The sequence below is a fragment of the Pygoscelis adeliae genome, unplaced genomic scaffold, assembly GCF_000699105.1.
Source record: "Pygoscelis adeliae isolate BGI_AS28 unplaced genomic scaffold, ASM69910v1 Scaffold59, whole genome shotgun sequence".
Lineage (NCBI taxonomy): Eukaryota > Metazoa > Chordata > Aves > Sphenisciformes > Spheniscidae > Pygoscelis > Pygoscelis adeliae.
This window is the reverse complement of record NW_008825565.1, coordinates 1,821,127-1,830,479: the sequence shown is the minus strand read 5'-3', so window position 1 is coordinate 1,830,479 and position 9,353 is coordinate 1,821,127.

The following is a 9,353-nucleotide window of genomic DNA, read 5'->3' as shown; positions in this document are numbered from 1 at the left end:
TCTTTCTGTGATAGAGCTTGCAACACTTTCTTCCTCCAGTGTGGTCAGGCTAGAGAACATTAACTTCTTTACCAGGATGCTACTGGTGCACGATGAGTTTCTCTGCAGTCAGTAGTATCTTTTGGCCTATATTTGCCACCTTCTTCTTCTTCACAGGTCTACAAAATCTAATTTTAAAATCTAATTAATTAAAATGGCTTCTCAGCTGCTGTAAAGCTGGGCATATTTATCCCACCAGAGGCATAAAGAAAGAAAGGCTATATAATGCTAACTGTATATTTTCTCTGCTGGCTTTGTTGTATTTATTAACCACTCAGCACTTTAATGTTTTGATGTATTTCTGAGATTTAAATAGAAAATGCATCTGTAAAACTATAAGGGGGAGGGTGCATTTTCTAAATTTAATGTTAAAATGTTTCATACCTGGCAAGTTGAGGAATACTTAAAATGATGAGTCTTTCGCTCTACTTTAAATAAGACAAAGCTCTATATACACTTTTGTTAAAAGCCCCCAGTTGAAGACATGGTAGAAATCAGCCATAAAATATTCACAGAAAAAAATACCAGAGATTCACAATGCTATGGCTCCCAGCTGTATGCTACCCTCTCTGAAAGCGTGCCCCTCTCAGTTCTGCTGATGGAAGAGAATATACGGGCATTTTCTATGGTCCATGCAAAACCCTGCAGCTCAGCTTGAACCGCCTTGCACAACAGCTTAAGTTAAGCCATCAGACTTTGCACTGACGTGGCTGAGGATTGTTTGCGTGTGCCATTCCACCAGTGTTATCTGGCAGAGAGGCGATAACAAATCCTAGAGTAAGAGGTGTGGTAAGAAGGCATTAGCTCTAACTCATTTGTTAAATGAACGTATGTCTAAGCCTAGCTTTACTTTTGTGATGGACAAATGTCATGTGTCCCTACCAACTATTGGTTATATAGGAGAGTGAGATAAATGGAGAAGCAAGGGCAAGAAAAATGACGCTGTAGACCACTTGTCCTGGGTACTTGTAAAGAAACACTGAACTTTGCCCAGAAGTGAGCCGGCAACACTAGAGCTAACGAGGTGGATGGGTAAGGACGTCTCTCATGCAACGACAGGTCCTCAGCCTAGCTTAGAATTTGAAAACGCAGTGAGGACCTGCACTGCATACAGGTGCATACAATCCACACACGTCACCTACATAGAAACATCGTTATATTGCTGCACACGGGTTTACATACAATGCAGGCAGTGACCCCCAGTGCCTTTGTGCCCCATCTTTTGTTGCTCACCAGCCTTCCCTACAGGGCCAGAGTAAGGCAAAAAACGCACAGCAACACTGCGAGGAGACTTGAAATGCCTGTTACACTGACCATGCTCGGGCTGGTTTGGAAATGAAGAGGGACTGGTTGTCCCAGCACAAGCCCAAGGCCTGTTGCTAAGGCAGAGCCTCCCAGACCGGTGTGCCGGGACTTGGCCGGGAGGTGGCAATGCAGAACTGGGGACCAGGGTCTCTGGCCCATGCAAGCTCCTGAGGTCAGGACAGAGCTTTTCTTACATGGATTACAGCTTTCAGCCTGCATCCAAGCTGATTACAGCTCCAGCATGCCCAAATTTGTGTAGACTGATTTATTCTTTGCATTTTGTGATGCATTATGCCGTAGATGATATCTGTTTTTTTCCAACAGTCTGATTGAACCAGTTAACACTGAGCACTTAGCTACGCAGCGGTCTCTTTAACGCCTGAGTTTTCTGAACCAGCTAATAATGCTGTTCCATTTGATTACAGGTAATATTTTTTCATAGCAATTGAAGTGATGGCAATGGATCAGAAACCCAGAAAAAAAAGCAGATTGGCATATGGGGCTCAGAGATGCTCTGATTAAGCTTAGTTAGAGAGAAGCTTAATGATTTTTATCATATTTAAACATTATGTTCCAAACATGAAAAAGTTGGATCTGCAATTTTCAGTGTGGGGCTGAATCTAAACACTAACACCATGTTAGTGTGACCGCAACATTAAGTCAGTTGCAGATGAAGTTTGAGCTCTGGATTTCATGAGTTGCCCCTAACTCTGCTTTAACCATTTGCTGTGTCTCCAGTCACGGTTTCTTAACAGTGAGTGAGGTCTTACCAAAGTGTGTGCTTTTCTATTCTCAGAGATCAGAGCTGTCACTCATTCCTTTGATCCAAGACTTTCAAAGCAATGGGGAAATTTTCTTATTTGACTCCAGGGCTTGGATTCCAACAGGGAGAGATATAAAGACAGAACAAGGAGAATTTGGATAAGTAGCGTTAATGCAATAAGATAACTGAGCTGTCTGATGAAACGCTGCCAAATTGTCCATGTCATCTACTGAATTTATATACATCTTCTGTGTGGTAAATTTAGTGTAATGTTACAGAATTTTATTGTAATGTTTAATAAAAAAAAATCTGTATTATTCTGGCAAAGTTCAGTTTGGGAATATTGTTTTTCCTCTAGAATTTCTTTTTATGCTAAGAAATAGCAGGCAGTATATTTGCATTTACAAATGCTTCAATTCAGGTATCAGGATGCATCTGTGACCTGAGTTCTGCAAGGTAAGCTTAAAGAGTCTGAACATTGCCAGGAAGACTGAAAACACAGGAAATTCGGCACCAGAATCAGATCAGGTTTTAACTACTATTAACTGTTCTCTTGGTTGTAGTGAAATTGTAACACAACTCACTACTAGAAATCTTTTAGATCAGGAGAGTAGCCCCCTATCCCACGGCTGTCCTCTCCACACATCCTGGGAGCCTTCACATCATCAGGGGTTATTGACAAGCAGAAGCAGCCAAGTATCAGAGCTGAAATCTGTAAAAGAAATATGAGATTTTTGCCTTAAGTTCTGAATGCGTTGTTGGACTTCATGCTGTGAACTTGAAATACAAACTTGAGAGACTAAATCTGGAAGGTTTCTCAGGAGTAACCTGATGCCTGTTAACATCAGGACAAGGTTCGGGTTCATCACTAGAATATCACTGAAATGAACATCATTGTAATTATTTCTCATTTTCATTGGTATACCTCAAGTCAAAAGCTTTGCTAATTAAGTGGCATGGAACTGCTGGGTGAATATCCTCAGGCAAAAGTAAAGCGCTTTTCATTTGTTCTAGCAACCTTTATTAGCTTTCCTAACTGCCAGTCACCTGAATGAGTAAATTAAGAAAAGATGCAATTCCATGTAAGTTTTTAACAACTAAAAGAATAGAGCAGCAACAACCTTCTATGTCATTTTACAAGTTAATGTTATGATATCCTTCGCTAGCATAACAGAATGAGTGCTTCACAAAGAATTTAGTAGATGTAGAGCTCTGGAAAAAGGAGATGGATGGTAAATGCAAAAATACGCTCAATCTGTTATTTTATCACTCTTTTCTTGGTATTTTCCTGTTAGTTTCCTTGCAGTATTTTGAAGACAACTGGTTTTTTCTCCTGTGAAAAGCATCACATCTAATTCCAACAGCCTAGATGGGAACCCATAATGTTTGAGATTGATTACTAAGTTGTGAAATGCTAATATACACAGTGTTCTTTGGCTTGAACCAGACCAGCATACAGATGTGGAATCAGTGAAATTTTAAATGGAAGCCTGATGGCTGTTTTGATTTAGGACAGATAAGGACAGTGCTATTTCTGTTCAGGAAAGTTTTGCTCAGAGAGCCAATATGATCACAGTAGTGCACAATGGCATTCAACAGCTCTAGCTATTAATGTTAACGAATTTAACCACTCAGAGAATGCAACCTTATCACCAACATCCACTGAGTAATGCAAGAAAGCAAATAAGCCATGAAGTCAAGTACAAGATATACTCAGGCCAGGTCTCAATAAGAACAGTGAGAACTGCATAAATCCTTTATGCTAAAACCACAGGGAAGAAAATTGTCTTCTTCACTCCATGTTGGCCATCCCAATATTGAATTGATGCCTTTGGCCTGCATGGAAAGAACCAAAACCTGTCAGCAGCTTGTAAAACTGGTTTTCTGAGCTTGTAGTTTGTATGTCTCTGTCTACTTTGACAGTATGATCGCTTACATGAGGCACACGCACGGTTCCTCACCTAAGAGGCTATTATTAGATGCATGAGATCAGTTGGAAGGCTGTGTTTTCTAAAGCCTACCCCATTTTATAGAGTACTTAAACACTGCAGGATACAGGCTAGGGAAGTGTCAGACTTTATACCAGGTCACTGCTGTTCTTCGCTCCCTGAAAGAAACTGGGCTTACAGTGAGGAATACAAAGAGAGGAAAGGATAGGCACTGTGAGGACAGGCTCCAAGCCTTAGCAGTATCTGTCCTATTACACAACAAAAAGCCAAGTTTGAAAGTCATTGGGGTAGGCAGGTTACCTGTTTTACAGACAATAGGTCTTGATGATCTTAAAGCTCTTTTCCAACCTAAACGATTCTATGAAAAAAGCCACTAATCTGAGATGTGTCAGAAGGCACCCAATGACAAGTTTCTTCTAATTTCAGGTTATGTCCTGAGCAACACTTAACGCCAGCAAAAGACAGGAGCACAAACTGCGATCCAAAACCACTATGCCTCCTCTTTATCCTCCTAGCTTTGATGAATACTCTTACGTTGCCTCTGCTTGTTGAGTGAATTAAATTCTTTTAATCTCTGGTTGGGAGAACTGTTTCATTTCTGTTTGTTCAAGAATATGAAAATGCAACTGTGACTTGTCAGGACAAAGAATGTGCCTTTTCCTTATCTCTGTTTGCTAGGTATTAGCAAGAATGCAATGGTCATACTAAAAAACTTGTCAATTCATGTTATTAACAGACTGTTTTGTCATTATTGCTGGCAAATTCTGACAAAGTATTCAGAAGGGAAAAATGGACAATTTCATGCAAGGGCACTTATCAAGTGAGTTGCAAATAGTAAAAAGCAATAAATAGGAGCACAGTGTGTTTCTTATGCCTATGACTGCATAATAGATCAAGCAACCTCATCCCCAGCCAACGATTCGATGATGCATGCGCACTGCCACAATTGCTGCATTGAAATTGCATTGCTTAAGAAATACTTTTCACAAATCTGTTTCACGTAAAATATATTTGAGAGGGAACTGATTGATCTTGTGAATAGGGCTGAGTTAAGTTAATTTTGAGACTTAAAATGCTTGGAGGCATTCCAAGGAGAGTTAGACTCGTGGCTTTCTCTACAATATTCTTATTTGCAGAGCAGTGCCAGACATTTCTGACACAGGACTCAGTTTCATCAACAGAGAAAAATATGTACAGGCACCGTGATGAATACTCTTAATCAGAAAGATATCCTGTAACAAACAGGTGTATCTTAAATTGCAAAGTCAGCACGTTGACATTCAATTGAGAGTTAGATGAATAATTTCCAGTAGGCAAAGAAAGCAGGAAAATCATGACAAAGATGCTAATTTTCTGCCTTAGTTTATAGTTAACAGCCTGATCCTGTAAAATCTACTGGGATTTAATAGGATTTCTTACAATATGTGCCTAGGTTGTTGAGGGTTTGAGCCCTGGAAGTATGAATCTCCATCTATTTAAGCTTTACAGGTTTTTTTATAACTCTGCCTAACATACATTACAAACTTTTAAGAGACACATGAAAATAGCCTTGGCTGAAAAGTATACTGTTATATGATAGTGAGTCACAGGGAAGACTACTGGAATGCAAAGCTCGTCTGCTAAATCACCCAGACATCAGGCGTGGGTACCCTGTATAAACAGGCAGAGCTGTAAGAGCTGTTTGATCTGGCAGGCAGATACTCTTCGTTTTGTAAGTAAGGGGCTGGAGCCTCAGTTGGAGATTGAAGGGATCTGAAAACCGGAATTCCCCTCCAGAAAAAGGAAGAAAATTTAACCAAGCTTAGGAGGATTCTTGGGCATATTACTGATTGTGCTAACAATAAAACTAAACACAGTAAAGTGGGTGCTTGTGGACATGAGCAGCATGTGTGTTCACCTGGTTTAGACACACAGATATCTTAATGTCTCGTTTAGAGTTTACCTTGGCCTTGACATGTGACTCTTACAGAAGAAGCAAGATCAGAGGAGAGACATGGACAGCAGTGAATTTGGATTTAAGGCAGAACTAGCATGCACAGATTTGTGGTCCCTGTAACTGAAACTTTGCCATCATAGTAAGAGGAATATCAGCAACAGAGTGGAAAGCCAGAGTGGGGAAGGGAACGTGCACAACCCCACACCACCAGTCCTCCCATGCAACTGGATACTTAAAATTTCCTTGTGAAGGGAATGAAAATGATTTGGAACAATTGGCATAATGAACTAAGGATCTCAAAGCTGACACCACTGGTGGATATTACCTGGGCAGAAGTATAGGGCAACAAAGCCTGATCCTGTATCACTGGGCTCAGCAAGAGTGTTTAAATTTAGTTCAGTGGATGCAGGTGGTGAGAGGGAAGGCTGCTGGGGCCCCAGGAGCCTAAATCTGTCCTGATGTCTAGTGTTACCTGTGCAGGGGTGCTGGAGAAGAACAGAGGGTCTCACTTCACATCTGCTCAAGTTGTCCTAGACATTCAGATTGTCTCTGAACCTAAGTTATAGGAGAAAGGAGGAAAACAGACAGAAAAAGTGTTGTGCACCACTTTAGACATGTTCCACAAAAAACGTACTAACAAGGCAGGTTATAATTTTATTTGCAACTGTAGTGATGCGAACAATCTTTTGAGCTTCAGTTCATTATGCATTTATAGCTTCAGGGCTTTTCATTCTGTATAGATGTGCTTACCTTGTACAAGATGAAAATTAAATGTTTATGTCACTAAAACCTGAACCTCTTGTCCCTAACAGGTGAAAGAATGTTCTCTCTTACACCTTGCCAAACCGCATGACTACTGCTTTTAGGTGTCAAATTATCTGCCTGTGCTTTACTTCTCTGTACTGTATCTCCTTTATCTTCCTGGCAGACCTCTTTGCAATTTTATTAGTATATACATAAATCAACATTGTCTTGCACAAATTTTTTCTAGAAATGTACGCAGTGCTTTTGTTTTTCTTTATAAACTATAAACATTGGCAACTGAGGTGACATATGTTAAATCCTTACTTTTGAGCTGTAATTAGATTACACAGGGAAATATTTGTACTGGTAATTGTTCTCCTGTTCCTAACGTCAGGGAATAATATTATACGTATATCTACATTTATTTTAAGAACATCTGAAAGTTTGTTTTGTATGCATATGTCAAACTTTAGATTTGCTAAACAATATTATTTTGATAATTGTCCATTTATGCCAACAAGAATTTTTGCCTGTGACAGAAATGTCTATGAAAAGTATTTGCGAATAGAAAATCACTGCTGAATCCTAATGTTAGCAGCAATGATTACTACATTAGCTAAAGGTCATAACCATCAGAAACAATGAACTCAGCCTTGCATTTTTCTTGGTAAATAAACAATAGAAATGCGTTTACGTAACCTATAAACCAATGAAACTGAAAAGGAATGTTTTATTAATACCCTGACTGCTGTGTTTTTACAAAAAATCTTAATCATACTATTTGAAGACTTGGAAAGCTAAGGTCATGAGTGCCAAAGAATATTAATTACTGCTGCAGTGATGGCCATTTTACCTTGCTTCTGTGTGACTGGAAGCTCCACTATTCTTCTTTGCTCCTTCTTCTCTGATAGCCTCTGGCTAGAAACTTTGGCTCTGTTTCCTCTGTCTCTTACTCCTATTATCCCTGAAGCAGCTCACTTTCCTCCAGTCCTTTTCCAAGCCTCTACCCATCTCATTAATAGCAACTATTCTGGTGTCTGATGTCCAGATTTCTTCCTCAGACCTCATAGTCAGCTTTCCCTTGCCCTCCACACTTCAAATTGCTAAAATAATGCTTTATTTATCCTACTGTTTTCTACCAGGGTATTTATTAGTCTCAAGCCAATTCTGGTTAGTTGTTCTGTGCTATTCTGAGTTACAGTCATGGTCCTCCAAGCTGTAAAATAAATGGTCAGAAGAGTGAATGGGGAAAAATTATAACATTCCAGATCAAACCAGACTTGTTTTTTTCCTTATTATAAAGCATAATCCAAGATTTCTCGTAATTGTTGTAAGATAAAGTTAAATAAAAGCACAGTTATTGAGTAAAGAACATATCTGAGCAACCTTTCCAGTGAACAGTTGATCATTCTGAAGCTATTAGCAATTTTTGGACTCATTTGGCCATTAACTTTAAAAATAAAACAAAAAAATCCAGAAAAACGAAATGTCAAAAATTGTTTTTTGAATGAACCCTTTACATTTTTGGCTGGATTTGCAAGTAGACTAGAAAAGCAAAGGAGGAAGATTTGTTTTATCACCTTTATTTGCTCAGTCCTATGCTCTCAGCTTACGTTAGCTGAGGGAATGTAAGTTGAGGGAATCCTTCCCACATCCGGGAAGCAGTTTGTGGATGGTTAAATGGTATTTAAGGTTGAAGTTATTATACTGCATTCAGATTTAACGTCTAACTCTAATGAAAGGCTCTCTGCTCTAAAACTTAAATCTTCCACTTCTGAGGTAGGAGAGCTGACCCTAACTAGAATACCAACAAATATCTCAGAAATTCATAGCAAGTGTAACTCTTCAACAAGAAGGAATGACATAAAAGAAAAAAAGAATTTAAGATAAGGTCTTGTATGTCTTTCACCACTATAGCTCCCTAAAGGCTTTAAATTTAAGCCATGGTAATTGTTAAATGGTTTGAAAAGTGAAACAAAGACATCTTTGTGTCGAACAAAATATTATAGTGACTCTCAGTTTTGAACCATCGAATTTCTGAAAATTTCTGCAACAAAACTTATTTTCAGTTTGACTTAAACCACAGTTACTCATGGAATGTTTAAAGGAGAGAAAACTGTTGAAGTCTTTGTTCTGTTACTAACTCCCAGTTGCTATATAATAGATCTGTTTACACATTAATTTTGCAACTTGTGTGGGGTCAAATAAAAATGGCATCCTTCCTCATATATGTAATCTAGTATGTCTGAAAGAGCTATCAAAACAGAGCAACAACACAAAGGGTCGGGCTCCATAGCCACCAAGAACAACATGATGCTAAATACGGACATGCCCGTTACATATAGCATCCTGGTAGATAATATTAATGACTTCTTATTTACTTTAAGTAAACTATTTACTGATCTTTCATTATTAAGAACTTTGCAAGCTAATAAACCCAAGTTCCTGTGGATAAAATGAGTAATGAAAACTTCTACAAGGTGAAAGACTTGGATGAATTGAAACTCATATGAACTGATCAACTAGGTTTTGATATACCTTGTCAGCACCTGCCACTTCATTTGAAAAACCAAGTATTTGGTGTTTCTTGATTTCTTTGAGAAACTCAGCATTACAG